The following is a 15,415-nucleotide window of genomic DNA, read 5'->3' as shown; positions in this document are numbered from 1 at the left end:
AATGTTCACAATGGAAAGAAAATACATGGTCTTCGGGAGCAGATTTTTTAAATCCCTGGAAAGAAGTAACTAAATAATTGTCTGATTTTGTATGCTATTAATAGGTGATTTTCCCATCTGCCTTACATTTCCATTTGCAGTTATCTGTTTTCATGTCTTCTCACGGTGTCAGGTTCACACCCTCAATTTGATGTTAGTGATTTGAAACAATTGAAAATCACTCTTGAGGGTGTGACCTGGCTTTGGACAATCTGCAATAAATCCAAGAGTCACAGTACCAGGAGACAAGCAATGAAGAGTATTGTATTTAAAAGCAAGAATCATTAATCCAGGGACTGCGACTTGCCAGACTTTTCTCTTAAAATTACTGAGTTCTAAATGAAGTTATTCGTTCTTATTGATAGTTTCTATAGTTAAAAGCCAGCAAAATGATCCTGCCAGTAAACATCACTGTTTTCTTTTGTTTGTTTCCATCCCCAGTGATCAGCACTGGCAGCAATCAGTGCCCTCACTACATTTTCATTTATTACCAGTGCAGATGATGATTCTGTTAAGAGGTTGTCATGCTTTGTCCATTTCTCATAGGCACATTCACTTTTCCAAAAGGCACAAAATTCACTTTGGGATAGAAAGGGAGGCAGGATGAGCTTTAGTTCCCCAGGGACAAGCAAGGGTTCAACAGGTCACTAGATGTGCAGGGCTAGGCATCTGAGAAGCCAGTGCTCACACATTTGATTTGAAGGACATAAATGCAAATGAAAGATTAAAATATACATGTGGATGATATCATGTGACCATTAGTAAGGCAAATAGACCACCCTATACAGTATCAATAACAATAAGACAGTAATCAAAGGAAGCAGAACACATGAACCCATGTAATAGGAGTAATGACCAGAGAACCACAAGAGAATCAGAGGATGGAAGTCACTGAAGGAAGAGAAGACATAAGAGACCCTGTCAAATATAGTTAAAAAAAATTAAAAAATGATTATTTTATTAATTGATAAGGTCATTGATGATTGGCCAATATTATTTCAGCAGAGTAATGAGGAGTAAACAGGAGTGAAGTGGAAATGGTCACTGAGATGTACTCTTTTAGGAAGTATGAAAGAGAAGAGTAATATCATTTGGCTCTCTGTCCCCACCCAAATCTCACGTAAAATTGTAATCCACAATGTTAGGGGAGGGAACTGGTTGGAGGTGATTGGATCATGGGAGCGGGTTTCTCCTCACTGTTCTCATGATAGTGAGTGAGTTCTAATGAGATCTAGTTGTTTAAAAGTGTGTAGCACTTCCCCTTTGCTTTCTTTCTTTCCAGCTCTGCCATGTGAACAAGGTACTTGCTTCCTCTTTCCCCTTCTGCCATGATTGTAAGTTTCCTGGGGCCTCCCCAACCATGCTTCCTGTGCAGCCTGCAGAACCGTGAATCAATTAAACCTCTTTTCTTAATAAATTACCTAGTCTCAGGTAGTTCTTTGTAGGAGTGTGAGAATGAACTAATATAAAGACACAAGAATTACTTGTGTGATTTTTAAAATTCTATGCTCTATTAATATTTTAATTGATGTATAATAATATACATATTTATGGGGTATCTGTAATATTTTGATACTATAGACAATGTGTAATAGCAAATAAGGCATTTAGGATATGCATCACCTCAAATATTTATCAGTGTGTGTGTGTGTGTGTGTGTGTGTGTGTGTGTGTGTTGGGAACATTTCAAATATTCTAGCTATTTTGAAATGTACAGTACATTGTTGTTAACTATAGTCACTCTACTTATGCTATCAAACACTAGAACTTATTTCTTCTAGCTAACTGTATGTTCATACCAATTTAACCAACTTCCTTTCATCCCGCCCACCCTTCCCAGATTCTGATAACTATTATTCTACTCTCTATCCAAGTGAGATCCACTATTTAGCTCCCACATATGAGTGAGAACATGTGGTATTTATTTGTCCTTCTGTGGCTGGCTTATTTTACTTAACATGATGACCTCCAGTTCTATCCACGTTGCTGCAAATAAGAAGATTTTATCTTCTATTAGGAATAGTATTCAATTATGTTTTTATCTATTTATCTATTGATCACATTTTTATCCATCATGCATTAATGAACACTTAGATTGATTTCATGTCTTGGCTATTATGAATAAACTGCAATAAACACAGGAGCGTAGGTAATTCTTTGATTTACTAGTTTCCTTTCCTTTGGAATAAATACCCTGTAGTAAGATTGCTGGATCATATGATAATTTTACTTTCAGTTTTTTGGGAAATCTCCATACTGTTTTTCATAATGGCTATACTAATTTACATTCTCACCAACAGTGTAAACGTGTTTCCTTTTCTTTGGATCATCTCTAGAATTTGTTAATTTTTTGTCTTTTTGATAATAGCCATTTTAACTGGAGTGAGAAGATATCTCATTGTGGTTTTGATGTGCATTTCTCTGATGATTGGTGATGTTGAACATTTTTTTCAAATATCTGTTGATCATTTCTATGTCTTCTTTTGAAAATTGCCTATTAAAATTCTTTTCCCAATTATTAAAAAATTATTTGGTTTTTTATTTGCTGTTGAGTTGTTTTAGTTCCTTTTATATTCTGGATAATATTTCCTTGTGAAATAAATAGTTTGGAAATACTTTGTCCTATTCTACAGCTTCTCTCTTCACTCTGTCAATTGCTTCCTTTGCTATGCAGAAGCTTCTTGGTTTAATGTAGTCTATTTATCTATTTTTGTTTTTGTTTCCTGTGCTTGTGAAATTTTAGCCATAAAAACTTTGACTTGAACAATTTCCTAAGCATTTCCCCTATGCTCTCTTATAGTAGTTTTATAGTTTTAGACCTTATGCTTAAACTTTGTTTCATTTTGAGTTGATTTTTATATAAGGTGAGAGATAAGAGTCTAGTTTTATCCCTTTGCAGATAGAAATCCAGTTTTTCCAACTTGAAGAACTGAAGAAAGTATCTTTTCCCCAGTATATGTTCTTGGCACCTTTGTAAAGAATGAGTTTGCTGTAAATACATGAATTTATTTATGGGTTCTCTATTCTGTTTATTGTTCTATGTGTGTGATTTTAGACCAATGTCATGCTGTTTTTGCTACTATAGCTTTGTAATATATTTAGAAGTCAGGTAGTGTGATGCCTCCAGCTTTGTTATTTTTGCTCAGGATTGCTGGGTCTATTCAGGGTATTTTGTAATTCTATACAAATTGTAGGAATTTTTTTCATTTCTGTGAAGAATGACATTGGCATTATGGTAGGAATTGCATTGAATCTATAGATTGCTTTATATAATATGGCTATTTTAACAATATTAGTTCTACTGATCTATAAGTGTGGCATGTTTTTCCATTTATTTGTGTCCTCTTCAATTTCTTTCATTAAATAATTGAATGGAAATTTTACAGTTTTTCTTTTAGAAATCTTTCATCTTATTGTTTAAATTTATTCCTAGGTATTTTTGGTAGCCATTGTAAAAGGCATTGCTTTATTGATTTCTTTTTCAGCTAGTTTGTGATTAGTGTGTAGAAAAACTACTGATTTTTGTATTTTGATTTTGTATCTTGCAGCTTTACTTATTTATCAGTTCTAAGGGTTTCCTGGTGGAGTCTTTAGTTTTTTCTATATATAAGATAATCCTTCCTGCAGAGAGGGAAAATTTGACTTCCTCTTTTCCAGTTTGGATGTCTTTTATTTATTTTTCTTGCCTAATTGCTCTCACTAGGACTTTCATGTTGTGTTTAGTAGAGTGGTGAGAGTGGCATCCTTATCTTGTTCCAGTTGTCAGAGGTAAGGTTTTCAGCTTTTCTCCATTCAGCATGATGTTAGCTATGGGTTTGCTATATATAGCCTTTATTATGTTGAGGTATATTCCTACTATGCCTAACTTGCTGATAGTTTTTATCATAAATGAATGCTAAATTTTATCAAATGCTTTTTCTGCATCTATCTAGATAATCATATGGTTTTCAGGCTTCATTCTGTTAATGCAATGTGTCGCATTTATTGATTTGCATGTGTTGAACCATCCTTGCATCCCTGGGTTAACTCCCACTTGATTATGATGTACTGTCTTTTAGATGTGCTATTTAATTCAGTTGGCTAATATTTTGTTGAGAATTTATGCATCCATGTTCATCAGGGATATTGTCATGTAGTTCTCTTTTTTTGTTGTTGTATTCTTGTCTGGTTTCGGCATCAGGTAATGCTGATCTGGTAGAATGCATTAGAAAAAATTTCCACCTCTTCAATTTTTTGAAATAGTTTAAAAAGAATTGGTCTTAGCTCTTCTTTATAATTTGGTGGAATTTAACAGTAAAGTCATTTAATCCTAGGCTTTTCTTTTTAGGAAGACTGTTTATTGCTGATTCAGTCTCATCACATGTCACTTATTTGTGCTGGTTTTCTGTGTCTTCCTGGTTCAGGCTTCATAGATTGGATCCAGGAATTTATCCATTTTCTCTACATTTTCCAACTTGTTATCATATAGTGGTTCGTAACAGTCTCTAATGATCCTTTGTATTTCTGTGGTATCAGTTGTAACGCCTCCTTATTTGTTTCTAATTGTATTTGTTTGGGTCTTCTTTCTCTTCTTTCCTTTTGGTCAGTATAGCTAGTGGTTTATCAAATTTGTTTATCTCTTCATAAAACCAATTTTGGGGGTTTTTTATTTTTCTATTGTTTGTTTCCATTTTGCTCAGTTCTGCTCTGATCTTTATTATTTCTTTCCTAATTTTGGGTTGTTCCTGCTTTTCTAGTTATTTGAGAACCTTCATTAGGTTATTTGAAATCTTTCTACTTTTTGATGTAGGCTTTTATGGTGATAAACTTCTCTTAGCACTGTTTTTGCTATATTCCATAGGTTTTGATATATTGTGTGCCAATTTTTATTTGTTTCAAGAATGTTTGAAGTTTTTTTCTTAACTTCTTTATTGATCAAATGGTTGTTCAGGGGTCTGTTGTTTAATTTCCATGTATTTGCACAGCTTCCAAAGTTCTCGGGTTATTGATTTCTAGCTTTATTTTATTGAGATCTGAAAAAGTACTTGATACAATTTTGATTTTTAAAATTTGCTGAGACTTGTTTCATGTTCTAACATATAGTTTGTCCTGGAGAATGTTTTATGTGCTGATGAGAAGAATATATATTCTGCAGTTGTGTGATGAAATATTCTGTAAATGTCTGTTAGGTCCATTTAGTCTATCGTACATTCCAAGTACCATGTTTATTGATAAATATTTGTCTAGATGATGTGTCCCATGCTGAAAGTGGGGTGTTGAAGTTCTCAGCTATTATTGTATTTAAGTGCCTTTCTCTTTAATTCTCATAATACTTGCTTTACATATTTAAGAGCTCCAGTGTTGGGTGCAGATATATTTACAATTGTTATATCTTCTTGCTGAATTATCTTTATATAATAATCTTCTTTGTCTATTTTTATGTTTGACTAAAAGACTATTTTTTCTGAGAAGAGTGTAGTTACTTCTGCATATTTTTGGTTTTAATTTGTGTGGAATATTTTTTCCATCCCTTTTCTTTCAGTCTATGTATGTCTTTACAGGTTTAAATGAATTTTTTGTAGATGGCATATAGATGTGTCTTGGTTTTTTGTGTGTTTTATTTATTTATGTTTTTATCCATTCAGCAAGTCCATATCTTTTAATTGAGGAATTTAAAACATGTGCATTTAAGGTTGTTATTGATAGGTGAGGACTTGTTCCTATCACTTTGTTCATTGCTTTCTGATCGTTTTGTATATTCTGTTTCCTTTTGTCTCTTCCATTGTTTACCCTATGATTTGTTGGGCTTTTTTTGTGATAACATTTGACTCCTTCCTTCTTCTCATTTGTGTATCAGCTCTACAAATTAGTTATATACTTTCTTTGTTATGTTGATGATGAATATTATCCTTTCATTTTCAAATGTAGAACTCATTTAGGCATTTCTTGTAGGGTCAGTCTAGTGGTGATGAATTCCCTCAGGGTTTGCTTGTCTGGAAAAGATTTTATTTGTCTTTCATTTTTGAAGGACAGCTTTTTTGGGTGTAGTATTCTTGGTCATTGGGGTTTGGGGTTTTTAATACTTTGAATATATCATCCCATTCTCTTCTGGCCTGTAAGATTTATGCAAGAAGTTCGCTGTTAATCTGATGAGAATTCCCTTACATGTAACTTGATATTTTTTCTGTTTTTAGAATCTATTTCTGTCTTCTTTTGAGAGTTTGACAATAATATGCCTAGGAGAATATCTTTTTGAGTTGAATCTATTTGGTTATCTTTGAATATCCTGTACCTGAATATCTATATATTCTGTAAGACTTGGAAAGTTTTCATCTATTTTTTGCTAAATAGTTTTTAAATGTCCTTGGCTATCTCTTCTTCTAGAAATTCCAAAATTCAAATATCTGATTACTTTATGGTGTCCCATATGTGACATAGGCTTTCATTCTTTTTATTATTTATTTATGAGTTTTACTGGGTTATTTCAAATGGCCTGTCTTCACGTTCAGAAATTCTTCCTTCTGCTTGATCTAGTCTATTGTTGTGGCTCTTGATTGTATTTCTTATTTCTTAGCTTGGACTCTTCAGTTCCAGGATTTCTATTTATTTCTCTTTAATATCTATCTTTTTGTTGAATTTCTCATTCAGAATATATATATTTTTTTCTGATCACTCTGTATTGTTTATCTGTATTCTCTTCTATCTCTTTGAGTTTTTGAGTTTCTTTAATATCATTATTTTGAATTCTTTCTCAGGTATTTTATGTGTGTGTGTGTGTGTGTGTGTGTGTGTGTGTATAAATTGTTGGTATCTGTTACTAGAGAATTATTGTATTCCTATTGGGGTGTAATGTTTCCTTGCTTTATCATGCTTCTTTGTGTCATTGATATCTGTGTATCTGATCTAACTGTCACATCTTCCAATTTTATTGATTGGCTTTTATTTTTTTTAAATAGAAGTATCTATAGTGTTGGTTGAGTAAGGTGTTTTGGCTCTGATTCTGGTGAATGCAGTAGTGTAGTCTCTGATTTCTTTGGCTATAATCAGTGTTAGTGGTGTCTGTGCGTTTCTCAGTGACTTAGGCTACAGCTGCAAGTGGATGCTTTGGTGAGCCTTTACTGGGGATGGAGACACCAGGTGAGGCAGTCCTCAGGCACCAGTGGTGGCAACAGCTGGCTAGGCGGGCTGGTTCTTGGGACCTCAGGCAGTATACATGGGTGTTGGTGGTAGTGGGTCCAGGAAGGCCAGTCCTCAGGCTTCCAGGCAGTTTTCTTAGTAATGGCGGTGGGTTGGGCAGGTGGGTAGGTTCCTGGGTCCTCAGGTAGTGTGTGTGGGGTTGGCAGTGGGCAGAAAGGGCCTTTCCTCAGGATCCTTAAGGTGTACATGGGTGCTGGCAATGGCAGTGTATTAGTCTGTTCTCATGCTGCTAATAAAGACATACCCAAGACTGGGTAATTAATAAAGCAAAGAGGCTTAATTGACTCACAATTCCACGTGGCTGGAGAGGTCTCACAATCATGGTGGAAGGTGAAGGAGGAGCAAAGTCACGTCTTACATGGCGGCAGGCAGAAAGAGCATGTGTAGGGGAACTTCCCTTTATAAAACCATCAGATCTTGTGAGACGTACTCACTATCATGAGAACAGCATGGGAAAGACTCTTCCCCATGACTCAATTACCTCCCACCTGGATCCCTCCCATGCCACATGGGAATTATGGGAGCTACAATTCAAGATGAGATTTGGGTGAGGACACAGCCAAACCATATCAAGTGGGCAGGTTGATCTGTCCCCAGGCCCCAGAATGATGTGTGTTGGCACTGGTGGTGGTGGTGATGGTGGCAGTGGGCATAATGTGTCTTTCCTCAGGCCCCAGAACCAGTCTTTAGGTCCTCTGAAGGCATATGCAGTTGCAAAGTATTCTTGCCACTGAAGGGGATAGTTGCTGTCAATGGCAGTGGCAGCCATCTCTCAGGCTCTGAGGAGTGCACACTTCTGATCTCTTTTGTCCTGGGGCAGCCTCCCTAGTGTGCCTCACCACACATTCCTTGGGGTGTAGGACACTGTGTTGGCTAAAATGCTGGAAACCCTGTCTCACTGCCTGGTCTAACCAGCATTGTGCTGCTGCAGCCCTCTAGGTGAATGCGGAGGGATGTCAATGGTTCCCCAGGGATGTGGGAATGTATGGGACTGTTGGGCCTGAGGGAAGAAATGCAGTCTAGTGGGATCTGAGTTCTCAAACTGATGCCATGGTGCCAACTTCTTGGGTCTCAGTGGGTGAGTGTGACTCAGCATTAATTCCCTCTTTGGAGTAATGCCATTGTGTGGACTCCAGATGAATTCCAGTGTTCTCTTTTAGATGTTCTATTCGATGGATGTGCAGTTATGTACTGCATTGGTTGTTCTTTGTGGAGGAGACGAGTGCCAGGCACCTTTATTCAGCCATATTGAAGCCCCTCCCATCCATTAATACTATGCAAGGTAAATCCAAATTATCTTTCTGATGCTTTATTTCAAATAAATATTATAAATATATTATATAAAATCATTCTATATTTCCACAGTGTATATGTGGTGTGTGTGTGTATATACTATATATATACACATATATATAATATATACTTCTTACCCATTGTTGACAATTTTAGTTATTTTATATTCTTTAAATTTTTTTCCCAATATTTTTCATGCCTAGGGCTTATGGGTCCTAGGTTAGATTTCAGACCTTGTGAAGCAACGGAACATGCTTTTACATTTTACTTTTACATTTTGTAATACAGTACTTTTTCATTTTTTAATTATTTGTATACACTTAGAAGGAAGTTTTAAAACATTACCACTAGATGGCAGAAAAGATCAAAAGTTGAATGAAACCAGAGGCAAACATTTTCATGAGTGATCATCTAAAATAAATATTCATTTTTATCTTTTATTATAAATTGACAATTTATGATTATATAAATTTATGGAGTACAAAGCGATGTTATAGTTTATGAATACAATGTGGTATAGTTAAATTAAGCTAATTTATATATCCATTACCTCAAACAGTATTTTTTTGTGGTGAGAACATTTGCAATTTAAATTTTAAAATGTACAATTCTGTATTATTAACTATATTTCTCATTCTATGTCATAAAACTCAAAAGAATTTTTTCTCTTTTCTGAGATGTTGTACCATCTGACCATCATCTTCCCATTCCTCCCACTCCCTGGTCTCTGTAACCACCATTCTGCTCTCTGCTTCTATGAGTTAAATTGTTTTGGACTCCACATGTAAGTTAGAACATGTGGTATTTGTCTTTGTTTCTGGCTTATTTCACTTAGCATAGTGTTCTCCAATTTCATCTATGTTGCCACACATGAGAAAATATCCTTCTTTTTTAAGGTTGAATATGCACTTGATTGTGCATATGTACCACATTTTCTTTATCCACCCACCTGTGCCTGGTCACTGAGGTTGATTAAAAAACTTGGCTATTGTGAACAGTGCTGCAATGAACATAGGAGTGTAGACATCTCTTTAACAAACTGACTTCAATTTTTGGGGGTGCATACCCAAAAGTGAAATTTTAGGATGATATGGTAATTCTTGTTTTTGAGGAACCTCCACCAGTTTTTTACAATATCTTTATTAATTTAAATTTCCATTAACAGTGTACAAGAGTTGAAATTGTACATTTAAAATCATTATAAATTATATTGCCAAATACTATAGCTAATGCATATCAAAAAATATGCTGACATACTTGGGAAATCTATGGAAATACTGAAGCCAACAGATTAAAAATTTCAGCCTAGTAACGCTATGCCTGTTTGTATCACAGTTGTGTCTTTTACAGCTCCCTAGAGAAAAACTTACAAGCTTTCTACAGGATATGAGAATCATGTTGAAAATATTATAGTTCATTTCTGTTCTTTCTGTCAGAAAATATGTTCTCCAAAAAGTGCAATAGATAAATTTCTTTATTTAGTATTCTAGCATTCTTTATTCCAACTTTCCTCATTTTTCTAGAATAATTGGCTAATATCAAACATTATTAAGACAGTACATCATCATTCTATAGTAAATATATTTACTAGCCGAGTTTTTCTATTTAAAATAATTTCATGGTTCTTAATTTTTATGCCACCATTTTATTGGAGAAAGGTTATACTGTTCTTCACTGTCAAATATGAGTAGTTATGATAGGATATTTTAGTTATTAAGGCTTTGCACTCTGAACAACACCATTTAGGCCCTTTAATCAAAACTCAAAGGACACTTTTAAGGCCCACATAGACATACTCACCTCCTACCACAGAAGTAGGATAGTTTGGTGAAGAACCCAGTGAATCAGAAATTCCTCCTCTCAGCTCTGTTTTGATGTTATTTTTCACTAAACAGCCCTCATGATGATTTACCCATTATTTCACTGAAGAGGGTAATGCTGTCCTTAGCTTACGGTGGCAGCAGAAGCCATGGACATATATTAGATCAGATGCTATTTATTTTTGTTTTTATTTTTTTGCAGATGGAAAATTCTTAAATGTTTTAAATGAAGGCTGAAGAGAACCAGTAAAGGAAGATTTAAAGTATGAAGGAGCAATAATATGCCCCCACCAATGTCTTTTCCTACTAAACTCATCAAAACAAGTCACAGAGAAACAATGGGCAAAATGTATTCACTTTTTAAAAATCTTCACTTAATACATGGTTTTGTTGCAGTGTTCTTTTATATAGGAAGTCAAATTTGTAACTTTTAAAGATAAATGAGATTTTTGTTTATTTGTTGTCTCGAAAACATTTACAAAACTCACTGAAAGCATAAACAAAGTTTTTTTTGTACATTTAAAATAATTTTAGAAAAACTATCACATATGACTAGGACATACATTTACTATGAATCACAGCTTATATGTACAGCAAATGTACAATCCTTTTAATTTGTCTTTAGTTAATCTGACCTTTCTAATCTCCCTAGTTTTCATATACTAGAAATAAAAATAACTGTGTCTTACCTTATTTAAGATCTGATGATGACTGTCCTTCTTGGAATAATAGCAGTCTCTCACATCCCAGTTAACCAGCTACAGACTTTGGCCTCCGATATCAAGGATCACCCAAGTGGAGAAGAGATGTTAACAAGCAAACAGTGGAGTCAGAAGACACTGGGCCAGAGATGTCAACCCTTAAACTCTACAGTGATATCCATCCCCCTGTACACACTTCCCAGCCAGGGAAGGAAGAGGTGGAAGAGAAATTGAAAACTAAGCTTTATTTTTCTAAACAGATGAAATTGAAAACTAAGCTTTGTTTTACTAAACAAATTGAGAAATAATAAAAGGTAAATTAACAGAGCTGATATGGTGGCGCATACCTGTAACTCCAGCTATTCAGGAGCCTGAGATGGGAAGATCACTTGGACCCAGGAGTTTGAGACCAGCCTGGACAACATAGTGAGTCCCCATCTCTACCAAAAAAATTAAAAATTAGCTGGGCATAGTGGTGCATGCCTGTAGTTCCAAATACTCAGGAGGTTAAGGTGGAAGGATTTCTTGAGCCCAGGAGTTTGAGGCTGCAGCGAGTTATGATTGTGCCACTGCCGTCCAGCCTGGGTGACAGAGCAAGACCCAATCTTAAATATGTAAATAAATAAGTAGTACATTATCAGATCAGACTAAGAGTCATACCAGATGGCAATAAAAGTTAATGTCTCCCCTCCTTGAGTGTAAGTATTCATTAAGGAGAATAGATTATTTTTAAGCAAAAAAAGAAACTATATTCAAGGCCATCTTCATGGATGTACAATCTGCACACGCTCACAGGGTCCTATGCTTAGAACAGCCCCATATTTGATTTAATAATATACTCTCATCTTCTTGAAATTAGTAATTTTTTGATAGGGGCCCCCTTATTTTTATTTTGCATTGTCCCCACAAGTTATGTAGCCATGCTTGACTATATTTTCTTGTTTATTGTTCTTGCTTTTTTCAAATTATGATGTGAGTTCAACTTGTTATCCCACTAAACACAAGCCAAAACCTTGTATTATTTCTCCCTCCCTTTCTTCTTTCTTTTTCTCTTGAGAATTAACATACAATTTAGTTTTCTCTATGTAGACAGATTTTGTGTGTGCTTCTTTGGCACTTTTCTTCTATAGTAATACATTTAGAAAGACTAATCTAAATGAAAGATACATAGATGATAGATAAAACAGGATAAAGATAGTTAAAGTATAAAGTTGAGGCATTTGAAATCAACAGCTGGTTTGCATTCTGCCAACATGGAGTTTCCAACAGTCACAATCTCCATGAAAATGGAATGACAATAATCATTTCCAGTTAGACCCCAGAGACTAAAAGTGTATTTCCATTAGTCTAGCCAAAACCAGTCTGCTCTCCAGATGGGCTGTTCGGTTGATGACTCAGCTTGGGGATAAACCTGAGTTTTTTATAGACTCCATAGCTGGGTCCTAAAAAAAAAAGTAAAATTATTAATATGCAGATATATGAATGACATTTTCATTTCCTTTCTTTTCTCTCATATCAATTTTTTGCATTCTTCTCTGCTCTTTTTCACAGACACATTCTTTACTCCCACATTGGAGTCATTTGTAGTTCCGTTATGCAGAAAAGAACAGCCTATAAATAAACTTTCTACTACTTAAAAGATTAACTTTTTTTATTATACTTTAAGTTCTAGGGTACATGTGCACAACGTGCAGGTTTGTTACATATGTAAACTTTAATCTGCAGTGAGACAAGAATATAATGAATATAACCCATAACTTAGTTTACTACATGTGAAAAATCTCATTACATTTTTCTTTGCAATAGCTGGAAATGATCTAATGTTTCAAATAATATAGGATATTTCATAATGCATTATCTTGTTAAAGGAAAGTTTCTGGTTGGAAATGCATTATAAGCTTCTTACAGTAGCAGCAGCTACTGTGTATTAATATTTACAAAGTGCTTTCTGTGTGCTAGATGTGGACTATCTAATTTAGTTTTGATCATGACCATCAATATCCTGATTTTATGTATGAGCAACCTGAGTTACATAACTTGGCCAAGCTCCACAGCCAGTGAGGAGTCGGGCTGGGATTTGAATCACATAGCCTAATTCTGAGTTAGGGTTGTGAGGACACTGAACTCCTCTGAGTCAGTCTTCAGGGTCAAAAAAGTAAGCAATGATAATAATTGTAAGAAGGCATGTTGTTTACACATCAAAGTCAAAGGATTTAGCAGGTGGGTCACTTGACTATTGAGTCAACCTCCCACATTTTACCATTGAAGTTAAGAAAAAAGGATCATTTCCACATGACTGCATTTTGGGTTTCCAGTTACTAAAAGCCCTTTCTCTTCCTGTATTTCTGGTACAGCCTGTAGCTGGTACACAAACTCCAGTCCAAAAATTCCTTCTCAGATCATTCTGTCTTCTGTACAGCAGTTGGTAGCAGTAGTAGTAGTATTTCACTGATAAGAAACTATCACTTAAAAGAGGCAATTACTATCTTTGAGGTCACTTAATCAATAAGTGGTGGAGGCTTGATTCAAACTCAGATTTCTCTGGCTCCCAAGTCACTATCCACTCTGCTCCCACACTATAATGAATCCTTAGCAAATACATACAAATGTTTTTTCCTTCTTATTGGCTAGCAATGTTTCATGGCTTTTGCAAAAGAAAATAATCATGATTAATCTCAATCTTCATTTACTGAGTATAATCTTCAGCACAATGTAGCTAATACATTGAACATGGCTTGTCAACATCCCCCAAAAAGTATTGCCCAAGGCAGTTATTTCTTGTATTAAAATAATAAGAATGTGAGAGCCATGGCTTTCTTTTTTAAAGTAACAATGATCTACGAATTTTCATAGCCACTCTATGGAAGATATTGCAAATGAAGTACAAGGAATGTGATTAAATATATTATTGTCCTTTATACAGGGATAATAGTGTTTCCTCTAAATGGTTCCAACGATCTCTCTGTTCTTCTCCAAATCATCTAGGACCTCATTACTCACCCTTTGAAAGGTAGAGTCTAATTACTGTTGCTTTGAAACTGAGCCTGTAACTTGCTTGTAACCAAAAGAATGTGACACAAATCATTTGTGATTTGTGAGACTAGGTGGCAGAAGATGGTGTAGCATCTGCCTTGGTAGCTGGAACACTTGTATTGAAGCCCTGGGCTGCTGCCTCAGTGGGCTTACTTCCCTGAGACTGTCATGCAGGGAGGACGCTGAATCTAGTCTCCTTGGACAAGCCCTGAGATTATTATATAAAGAAAGAGCTGCCTGGCCAGCCCTCAGCTTCTCCATCCTCCATTTTCAGCTTCAGCCACCATTTGACTGCAATTGCAAGTGATTCCTGTAGCCAGAACCACCTGTCAGGAAGAGATAGATTTGGATATATTTCCCTGCAGAGGTCTTGGTGACAGCAGAGTGGTGGTCTCCTGATTAGGATGTGTGAGCAATGAGAAAGTGGCTGTACGTTTGTTTCCCTCTGCTTCTTGTACTTCGTAACTCCTAAATTTCTTGCCTAGTTCTCAACCTGGGCATCCAATCCTCCGCCCACTCTGAGTCCTTTACTCCCACACTCTTATATGCTTCTATAAGTTCCTCTTTCATAAGTCCGCTCATCAGTTTCTCTTGCTTGCAACCAAGGACTCAACTGCTATTCCTCACATTTAAGCTTTTAGAGGCCTATTGATTCGTATCAGCATACTCACATAATCACCTAGTTCTGTTTCTGAGTAAAAGGATTAGTTTAAGGTGCCACTTAGTCATCACTTTTAGAAGTGTATAAAATTTTTGGCTAAGTACCTAAATTATTTTCTCAAATTATCAGATGTCCTATAAGAAAGCATTTTGAATGTTTTCATAAAAGTATTCATGTTTCTATAAATTAAAAGACAATACAGGTTGCAATTAGGTGTCACTAGATTAAAAAAACAAAAGACAAATTTCATTCAACAAATAGAGGGTGAAACACCTTTGCTTAGTTAACATTCATTCCCAGAGCTCTTTGTGTGTCACAATGAATACATAAATAACAATACAACTTTCAATTTACAGAAAGTCAAGAAAGCCTAATCTTTGGTTTGTGAATGTGGAAGAATGAAGGAACGTAGACCAAACAGCAGATATAGGTAACACATACATTATTGAAGGAGTTTTAGAAATAGTAGTGTTAGATTAGTGATTCTTTAAACCCAGTGTTCAAGTGAATGTAAAAGGGACATTCCAGGGGACCAGAAGAAAGCTGTGTCCATGATGCTCCCATGGTGCTTTCCTGATCTTTCAGGTCCTATTTTGCTCTCAATCTGTCTCACATCAGTCTGGATCTTGTCTATGCTCAGACCTTCAATAGAGTTTAGCAATTATGTTCATTCAGCTCATCTTATGATTAGC

At 35.4% G+C, this 15,415-nt stretch overlaps 1 long non-coding RNA gene across 1 annotated transcript in view; it reads left to right on the top strand.

The window, feature by feature from the left end:
* Positions 1 to 10,856, top strand: part of LOC117981709 (uncharacterized) — a 40,671-nt gene extending 29,815 nt beyond the window's left edge. Inside the window, exons 2-3 of the long non-coding RNA XR_004673328.2 lie at positions 8,376 to 8,497; positions 10,531 to 10,856. This is a non-coding gene — a long non-coding RNA (uncharacterized LOC117981709). The remainder of the gene's footprint in view (positions 1 to 8,375; positions 8,498 to 10,530) is intronic.
* The last annotated feature ends 4,559 nt before the right edge of the window (positions 10,857 to 15,415 follow it).

This window comes from Pan paniscus, chromosome 11 (assembly GCF_029289425.2).
Source record: "Pan paniscus chromosome 11, NHGRI_mPanPan1-v2.0_pri, whole genome shotgun sequence".
Lineage (NCBI taxonomy): Eukaryota > Metazoa > Chordata > Mammalia > Primates > Hominidae > Pan > Pan paniscus.
The sequence above is the reverse complement of the archived record's forward strand: the minus strand, read 5'-3'. Positions and strand labels throughout refer to the sequence as shown.